This window comes from Myotis brandtii, unplaced genomic scaffold, assembly GCF_000412655.1.
Source record: "Myotis brandtii unplaced genomic scaffold, ASM41265v1 scaffold513, whole genome shotgun sequence".
NCBI classification, from domain to species: domain Eukaryota; kingdom Metazoa; phylum Chordata; class Mammalia; order Chiroptera; family Vespertilionidae; genus Myotis; species Myotis brandtii.
Window position 1 is genome coordinate 3,375,476 of NW_005369552.1, and position 8,510 is coordinate 3,383,985.

At 40.6% G+C, this 8,510-nt stretch overlaps 1 protein-coding gene and 1 pseudogene across 1 annotated transcript in view; both read left to right on the forward strand.

Annotated features, from left to right (window-relative positions):
* The window catches only part of LOC102242185, an 8,495-nt pseudogene extending 4,263 nt beyond the window's left edge, over positions 1-4,232 (forward strand).
* Positions 1-8,510, forward strand: part of TEX26 (testis expressed 26) — a 43,527-nt gene that overhangs the window by 9,025 nt on the left and 25,992 nt on the right. The window lies entirely within an intron of this gene.

Sequence of the window (8,510 nt, forward strand, 5' to 3'; positions counted from 1 at the left end):
CCCCCCACTTCTTCTAAGGCCACTTCTTCAAAATAGACTCACCCAGGCCGAAAACCGACTTCTGCGCATGAGCCACGAAGTTTCGTGATCATGGTATCTCCCCTGCCAGGTAAGTATGAGCCACGAAGTTTCAATCGCACTGTATGTGCGCGCCCGCACGTGGTATTTTGTGGAAGAGCCACACTCAGGGGCCAAAGAGCTGCATGTGGCTCACGAGCCGCGGTTTGCCGACCACTGGTCTAGAACTTTGTTGCTTAACATTTGGGAAAAATTAAATAATAATAATATATAGAAATCAGAAATAATTTCACTGAATTCTTTAGACACCAACTCAAAAATTTATTATGCATTTTAGAAAGATAAAGTTGTATGAGATAAAAATTTATTGGTTTGGCAAGCTAGCATATATTGTTAATATTTTATAACATAATAAAATGAAGACTGGCTGCATTGGGGTAAATATTTCATAATATGATTGAGTTTAAAAATATAATTTAAATACCTTATTGAATGATGAATGCAATATCTGAAGAAAAATATCACAAGATTTTTATGTACCAGATTTATCCAGTGAATCTTTAAAAACTTAGTAGCTTTGGGAAAGAGTCCAGTTACATTTAAATTTTTTATTTTATTTTATTTTAAAAAATATGTTTTTATTGATTTCAGAGAGGAAGAGAGAGGGAGAGAGAGAGAGAAATGTCAATGATGAGAGAGACGCATCGATTGGTTGCCTCCTGCATGCGCCCCGACTAGGGCCAGGGATCAAGCCTGCAACCGAAGTACATGCCCTTGACTGGAATCGAACCCAGGATCTTTCAGTCCTCAGGCCTATGCTCTATTCATTGAGCCACACCCGCCAGCCCCCTCCCCCTTTAAAAAAATATGTTTTTATTGATTTCAGAGAGAGGAAAGGAGAGGGAAAGAGGGATGCAAACATCAATGATGAGAATCATTGATCCACTGCCTCCTGCATGCCTCCTATTTGGGGATTGAGCCTGCAACCCGGGCCTGTGCCCTGACCAAGAGTCGACCCATGACATCCTGGTTCATGGGTCAACACTCAACCACTGAACTACACTGGCCAAACTCTTTGATATGCTTTAATCTGGAACATTTCTTTTGTGTCCTTGGCGGTTATAGAGTACAGGCCTATGATTCTGTAGGATGTCCCTCAACCTGGATCCATCTGGTGTTTCCTTATATCTAGACCCATAACTTCTCGGTAGTAGTACTACACAAAAAATGATTATGGTGTATTCTTTCCAGAGTGTGGCCTCAGGAGGCCCATGATGTCAACCTACCCCACTATTGATGATACTAAACTTGATCACCTGGTCAAGGCGGTATCTGTCAGTTTTCTTCACTATAAAGTCACCATTTTCACCTTTGTAATTAATGAGTATTTTCTGGGGAAATACTCTGAAACTAATATGCTGTTCTTCATCAAAAGTAATGCATGATCCTGAATTTGGATTCTGGGCTAGAAAGGAAAAGGTAAAGTTGGGCAGTTGGTGAAATTTGAGCGGGGTCTGTGGGTTAGACAGCAGTGCTGTATTGATGTTAATTTCTGGATTGGGAGGGTGGCCCCAAGGTTGTAGAACAGTGTACTTGTTTTGAGAAAAACACAGTGAAATATTTAAGGTTGAAATAGTATCATGTCTACAATTTGTTCTCAGATTAATTAGAAAAGGAATGATAATGGGGTAAGGTAGAAAATGGTATATATGTCAACAACGGAACAATCTACTTAAGGAGATAAAGTTCTTTGTACCCTTCTTGAAACTTTTCTGTGAGTTTGAAATTATTTCCAAATAAATTATATTTTAAAAATAAGGCCAAGAACTCTTTCAGCAGAAGTTTTTCCTTTCTGCCTAGCTTCCTCTCTTATCAGAGGCACAGGGGCAGGTGGTCAGCTCCTTTGTGATACGGGATTTTCGGACTGGAACACTCGGTGTTCTCCTGGGTAGGATGGCTTCCCTGGCTCTTTGTCCGTTGGAGTTGAGGAATGAAACCCCGAAGGGAAGATGGTATAGCAAAGGTGGACATTTATTGAAGAATAAGCAGACTCCCACTAAGTCCCTCCTTCCAGCAAGTCCCTGTGTGCTGATACCCCCTCTGATTGGTCAATATTCCCTTTGATTTAGTCACTATAGCCCGGCCTGAATTCAAGTCTTACTTGAGGTTCCCTTCTTCCTCTCCCTTATTGTTCTTCCATTCCCTCTGGGCTCTTCTTGTTCCCTCTTTGAATGAGGGGCTGCCTTCCCTTTATTGTGTAAATGTGTACCTTTTGCTACTCCCAGCTTCCTTGTCTTATGGAAATGTACCCTTTTGCAACTCTGTAGCCCTGTGTTTTTTCCATGGACCCCTTAATTTTTAAAATTTCCTAAACCTGCCTATTTCCCCCTAAAAATTCCTTTCACTTGGGAACACTGGTCTCTTCACTAGTGATGTATCTCATCGCCCGTTTAGAGAGTTCACCTTGCTTGGGGGCTGCTGTTGTAGGTGTAGGTGTTAGATTTCCAGAGCAGTGAACAAAGAGACGAGGGCTGGCCTCTCCTTGCTTTAGCCCAAGATGCTTCAACCACCCATGTTGCTTCCTTGCATGGCTTCTGCCATTGGTTCTCTCCCCCAGTGCCCTGAAACAACAGAAAAAAGCTATCTGTCCCAAGTAGATCCTGGGAAAGGATCTGGGGTATTTATCTAAGGCGTTCCTTGAGATAAACTTTAACTGTGTAGGTGTGGGACATTCAAGTAGTTGCTAGTGAAGAGGCTACTCTATGCAAGCAGGACCAAGGGGGCAGGCTTAGAACCAAAAAAGAGACCAGAAGCTTTAATTTAACTTTTAAGTGTTTGCAAAATAATCAATTAACTGTTGGAGGAATTACAACACATGAAACATATGCAGTTGCAAATCACACAGCATTTTATTACTCACACAATTCCTGGTGCTGCGGGTACAGGCTTAAGTGGGATTCCAGTGGTGCTGTCCTTGGGGATCCGGCAGTTAGGCTGGTCTGTCCGGATGCAGGGGGCCTGCGTTCCTCACCCGAGAGAACTCGATCGCATCTCAATCGGGTGTTACTAGCTGTTCTTCTGTTGTCTGGCAGAGAGAGGAGCGTGGAGCAGCGTCGTTTGCCAGACTGGCAAGAGGACAGGCCTTTGTGGCTGTCTCAACAGACGAGCACCAGGCTGGTTGGGAACCCCACTTTTAAAGCTTGCACCCCATTTGCAGTAGTCCAGGTGGCTATCAATGAATTACTTCAATGCACACATGTTTATCTCAAACAGGGCGAGGGGCTACATGTGGTTATCTAGGGAGAGTACATCACTCATTCAGATGGTTACTTTGACAAGTCACTCGGAGTTTTTTCCTGAAGTTCAAATCCTTATCTATGAGGGACACACGCTTCAGGGCAGTGAGGAATGTGTTCTTAATATCACGCTTTAAGTTTTAAGGAAAGTTAGCTCAAACATTTTAAAACATTTCTTAGACATTTTTCAGGCATCCACAAAGCATTTTTAAACATTTTTATATATTACTACAACACTATCCTGTTCCAGAACACTCGGAGGCAAATGGAGCCACGAGGGGCCCCGCCCAGGACTCTGATGCGGGAAGCCAAGGAGCAGATCCTGTATTTACATGAAGAATTTCCAGAGTCTCGGTCAGTTCCCAGAATGGCTGAAGGCTTTGATGTTAGTACCAATGTGATCAGAAGGGTTTTTAAAAAGCAAGTTTATACCCACATTGGAGCAGAAACTGAAGCAGGATCAAGAAGTTCTTAAGAAAGCTGGGCTTGCCCACTCGCTCCACCAGCTTCCAGGCCCTGGGGATACCTGGAAGCTGCTTTCTGCAGGCCACCCTGTGTCAGGAGATGAAGCCTCATCCCAAGGTCAAGTTCATAGCACAGCTTTGAAGGTGATAGAACTAAATACTCAGAATACAAACACTCTGAGGAGACAGAAGGGAAGGAATAAAGGAGTCCAGAGCCCGGAGAAGGAAAGCTTTGTGCCTGTTGCTGCAGCCCAAGGTCATCAGAGGGAGCTGCAGAAGTACTCCACCAGTGATTGTGAGGGCACCAGAGGCACTGACAGTGATGGATTACCAGTGCAAAGAAGCTAGAATAGTTGAAGGCAAAAGAACTGGGTGACCAGAACTTCAGCAGCAGGTAGGGCAGAGGGGGCGCGAGTTCTCTGATGACAATGAGAACTTCCTGTACAGCATGTGAACTGGAGCCTGGCTTGTGGAGATGTCATGTAAAACACAGCTGCACAAGTATATTTGAGCTGCCTGGATTTCTGTGTATGGATTATCCACCTTGGAAAATGATGAGCCTGAAAATGGAAATAGCTGCTTGGATTTCAATCTGACAAGAGACAGTGAACTTCACAGGGCAGATGTGTATGGGGGCAGCATGAATAACTGGCTAGGTAGCTTCTGGAGCATGGCTCCTGGTCTGAGCCATGTGAATATTCAGTACTCACCCTTTTTGCTTAGGCCAGTGGTTCTCAACCTTCCTAATGCCGCGACCCTTTAATACAGTTCTTCATGTTGTGGTGACCCCCAATTTTATTGTTACAAATTGAACATAATTAAAGCATAGTGATTAATCACAAAAACAATATGTAATTATATGTGTGTTTTCCAATGGTCTTAGGCGACCCCTGTGAAAGGGTCGTTCGACCCCCAAAGGGGTTGCAACCCATAGGTTGAGAACTGCTGGCTTAGGCTTTCTATGTGTTGAAACCAGCCTGTGTTGCATGTGTTAAGAGTTTGTTGTACTTGCAATATGTGTTTGGGAGGAATTGAAAAGTTTTCCTTCTGACATTGCTTACTTCTTGATTAATGAACACTAACAGTTCTGGAGCTGTTTAGTCCATTGGTTGTATTCATTATGTGCAAAATAAAGCAAAATGTAGCAAAAAATAAAATAAATAAGCATAGGACCTAGGCAAGTGTGTAGATTTGGATGACAAGGGGGCTGCCTTGAAATCTAGGACAAAGTTTCCCTCCACTGGGCACCTCTATGATTGGAGGCTTATCTCACCCAGGTGAGGTGTAATGCACCTTCGTAAGGCCCTATGGTGGAGTGTGGTAGGGAGAAAAGGCTGTGGGAAAGACAGGACCCATAGCTATGCAGGTTTGCTCTCAGGCAGGTAGGTGTTCGTTAGGAGAGTACACTTAGAAATGGAGATCTGAGCATCAGTCCCTTTAACGCTACTTGTGCTCTGTTCCCTTTGGAGAATCTCTATGTATCTGTGATCACTTCCATTTGATTTAGGCCACACATCTGGATGACAAGTAAAATAGTCCACCATCCACCTGTATCCCATTTTCTAGATGTTTGGTTTCTTACGGACATAATCTGAATCTAACCTAGCCCTGTTTTTAAAAAATAGTCAATGTGAAATATTTCAGATATATACAACAAATCTTCAGCTATTGCCCATCTTCAATAATCAAGAACACATGGATACTTTTTATGTGCACCCTCTACCCAGCCTTCCCACTGGGTAACGTTGAAGCAAATTCTAGACATCATATATCATTTCGCTTCTAAATAATTTTTATGTATTGCATAATTTTAAAAACATGTAACAATATTATTATCTCACCTAAAATTTTTTAATATCAAAAATAGCCAATCAGCAATCAAGTTTCCCCAATTGTGTCATAATTAAAAAAAAATAGTTGGCTTGAATTTGAATCCAAATATGATCTACATATTCCATTTGGTTATTATATCTCTTTGTTATTTAATCTATATATTTCCCCTCTTTTTTTCCCCTGAAAATGTTTTTGTTGAAGAAATGGATTATTTTTCTGATTTCACTCACATCATGTTATTAAAATATACCTTGTTTCATGTATTTCCTGTAATCTGACATTCCAAAAACATCATCAGACTCAGGTTGAATATTTTGGCAAAAATATGTAATGGGTGGTATTGTATATGTCCATCCAGCACATCATACCTGGTGGTTCCTCTTTTTGAGCTATAAATGAAAATTTCTGGGCACCACCTGAGTGCATTATTTAACCAGGGACTCGCAAACCAGTGATATCCTAATTCTTATATTTCTTCCTTTTCCTAACTGGAATACATCTGTAGAGAGAAACTTTCCTTCACTGACTATTTGGTGACACAGAAGTACAGTTTTTAAAGGAGAATACTCAGCTCTTTAAAAAATGAATTAAAAATTAATGAATTTCCAATTGTTATTCTTTTAAAATCTCATTTTATTCCTCTCATAGATTCATCCTAAGATGAAGGATTGTTTCTCTTCAAGGAATCTGGAAATTAAATGATTTCTGGTCCTTAGTTTATTTTTATTTTATTTTTTTACTTTGCCATATTTTTTTAAATTAACTTTATTGAAGTGACATTGGTCAACATGAATATATAGGTTTCAGATGTGTGTTTCTATGTTACAAGATCTGTATATTGCACCATGTTCTTACTACTCAAAGTCAAATTTCCTGTCACCTTAGGATCTCCTCTATCCCACCCCTTCTCTCTGGCAACCACCACTCTGTTGTTTATGTTCATAAGTTCAGGTTTATATCCCACATATGAGTGAAATCATATGGTTCTTAGCTTTTTCTGACGGGCTTATGTCACTTAACATAATGTTCTCAAGGTCCATCCATGTTGTTGCAAATTGTGCTATTTCATCCTTTCTTATGGCTGAGTAGTATTCTATTGTGTACATGTACCACATATTCTTTATCCAGTTCTCTATCACAGGACACTTTGGTTGTTTTCATGTCTTGGTCACTGTGAATAATGCTGCAATGAACATGGGGGTGCATATATCTTTGTGAATACATGATTTTGAGGTTTTTGGTTATATACCCAGGAGAGGGATTGCTGGGTTGTATGGTACCTCTATTCTCAATTTTTTGAGGAATTGCCAGACTGCTTTCCATAGTTGTACCAGATATTCCCACCAGCAGTGGATGAGGGTTCCCTTTTTTCCCCCACAACCTCTCCAACACTTGTTATTGCTTATCTTGTTAATAATGGCCACTCTAACAGGTGTGAGGTGGTATCTCATTGTACTTTTTATTTGCATTTCCCTAGTTGTCAGTGAAGTTGAACATCTTTTCATATATCTACTGGCTGTTTGTATGTCTTCTTTAGAAAGGTGTATTTTCAGGTTCTCTGCCCACTTTTCGATTGGGTTGTTTGTTTGTTTGGTGTTGAGTTTTATGAGCTCTTTATATAGTTTGGAAATTAAACCTTTGTTGGAGATACTGTTTGCAAATATCATCTTCCAGCTGGTTGTCTGTCTATTTGTTTTGTTGTTAGTTTGTTGTGTTGTTATTTTTTGAGATCATATAGTTTATTCTAATCTTGCAGATGAGGATACAGACAGAGATTATAGGAATTTTTCAAAGGCATAGAGTCAAGTAGTAGCAGAGCCAAGGTTAGAACTTGCATTTCCCTTTTTATTTATTCTTTAGTTTAAAGTATTACATGTAGTATTACATATGTCTTCTTTTCCCCCCATTGACCTCTCCCTGGCCACCCACTCACCCCAGCACATGCTCTCACACCCCTAGTGTCTGTGTCCATTGGTTATGTTTATATGCATGCATACAAGTCCTTTGGTTGATCTCTAACCCCAAACTTCTCCCCTCCCCTGCCTTCCCTCTGAAGTTAGACAGTTGATTCGATGCTTCTCTGTCTCTGGATCTATTTTTTTCAATTAAGTCTTTATTGTTCAGATTATTACAGTTGTTCCTCTTTCCCCCCCCCCCATAGCTCCCCTTCACCCGGTTCCCAGGCCCTCGCCACCCTATTGTCTGTGTCCATGGGTAATGCATACATGCATATAAGATCTTTGTCCAATCTCTTCCCGCACCCCCCTACACTCCCTTCCCTCTGAGAATTGTCAGTCTGTTCCATTTCTGTGCCCCTGATTCCATTCTATTCACCAGTTTATTTTGTTCACCAGATTTTTATTTAATTTTTAGATTCAATTGTTGATAGATATATATTTGTTGTCACTTTGTGGTTCGTATTTTTTATCTTTACCTTTTTTTTCTTCTTCCTCTTCTTAAAGAATACCCTTCAGCATTTCATATAATAATGGTTTGGTGGTGATGAACTCCTTTAGTTTTTTCTTGTCTGTGAAACTTTTTATATGACCTTCAATTCTAAATAATAGCTTTGGGGGGTAGAGTAATCTTGGTTGTAGATTCTTGCTATTCATCACTTTGAATATTTCTTGCCACTCCCTTCTGGCCTGCATAGTTTCTGTTGAGAAATCAGCTGACAGTCGTATGGGCACTCCCTTGTAGGTAACTAACTGCTTTTGTCTTGCTGCTTTTAAGGTTCTCTTTGTCTTTTGCCCTTGGCATTTTAATTATGATGTGTCTTGGTATGGTCCTATTTGGGTTCCTTTTGTTTGGGGTTCTCTGTGCTTCGTGGGCTTGTAAGTCTATTTTTCTCACCAGGTAGGGGAAGTTTTCTGTCATTATTTCTTCAAATAGGTTTTCA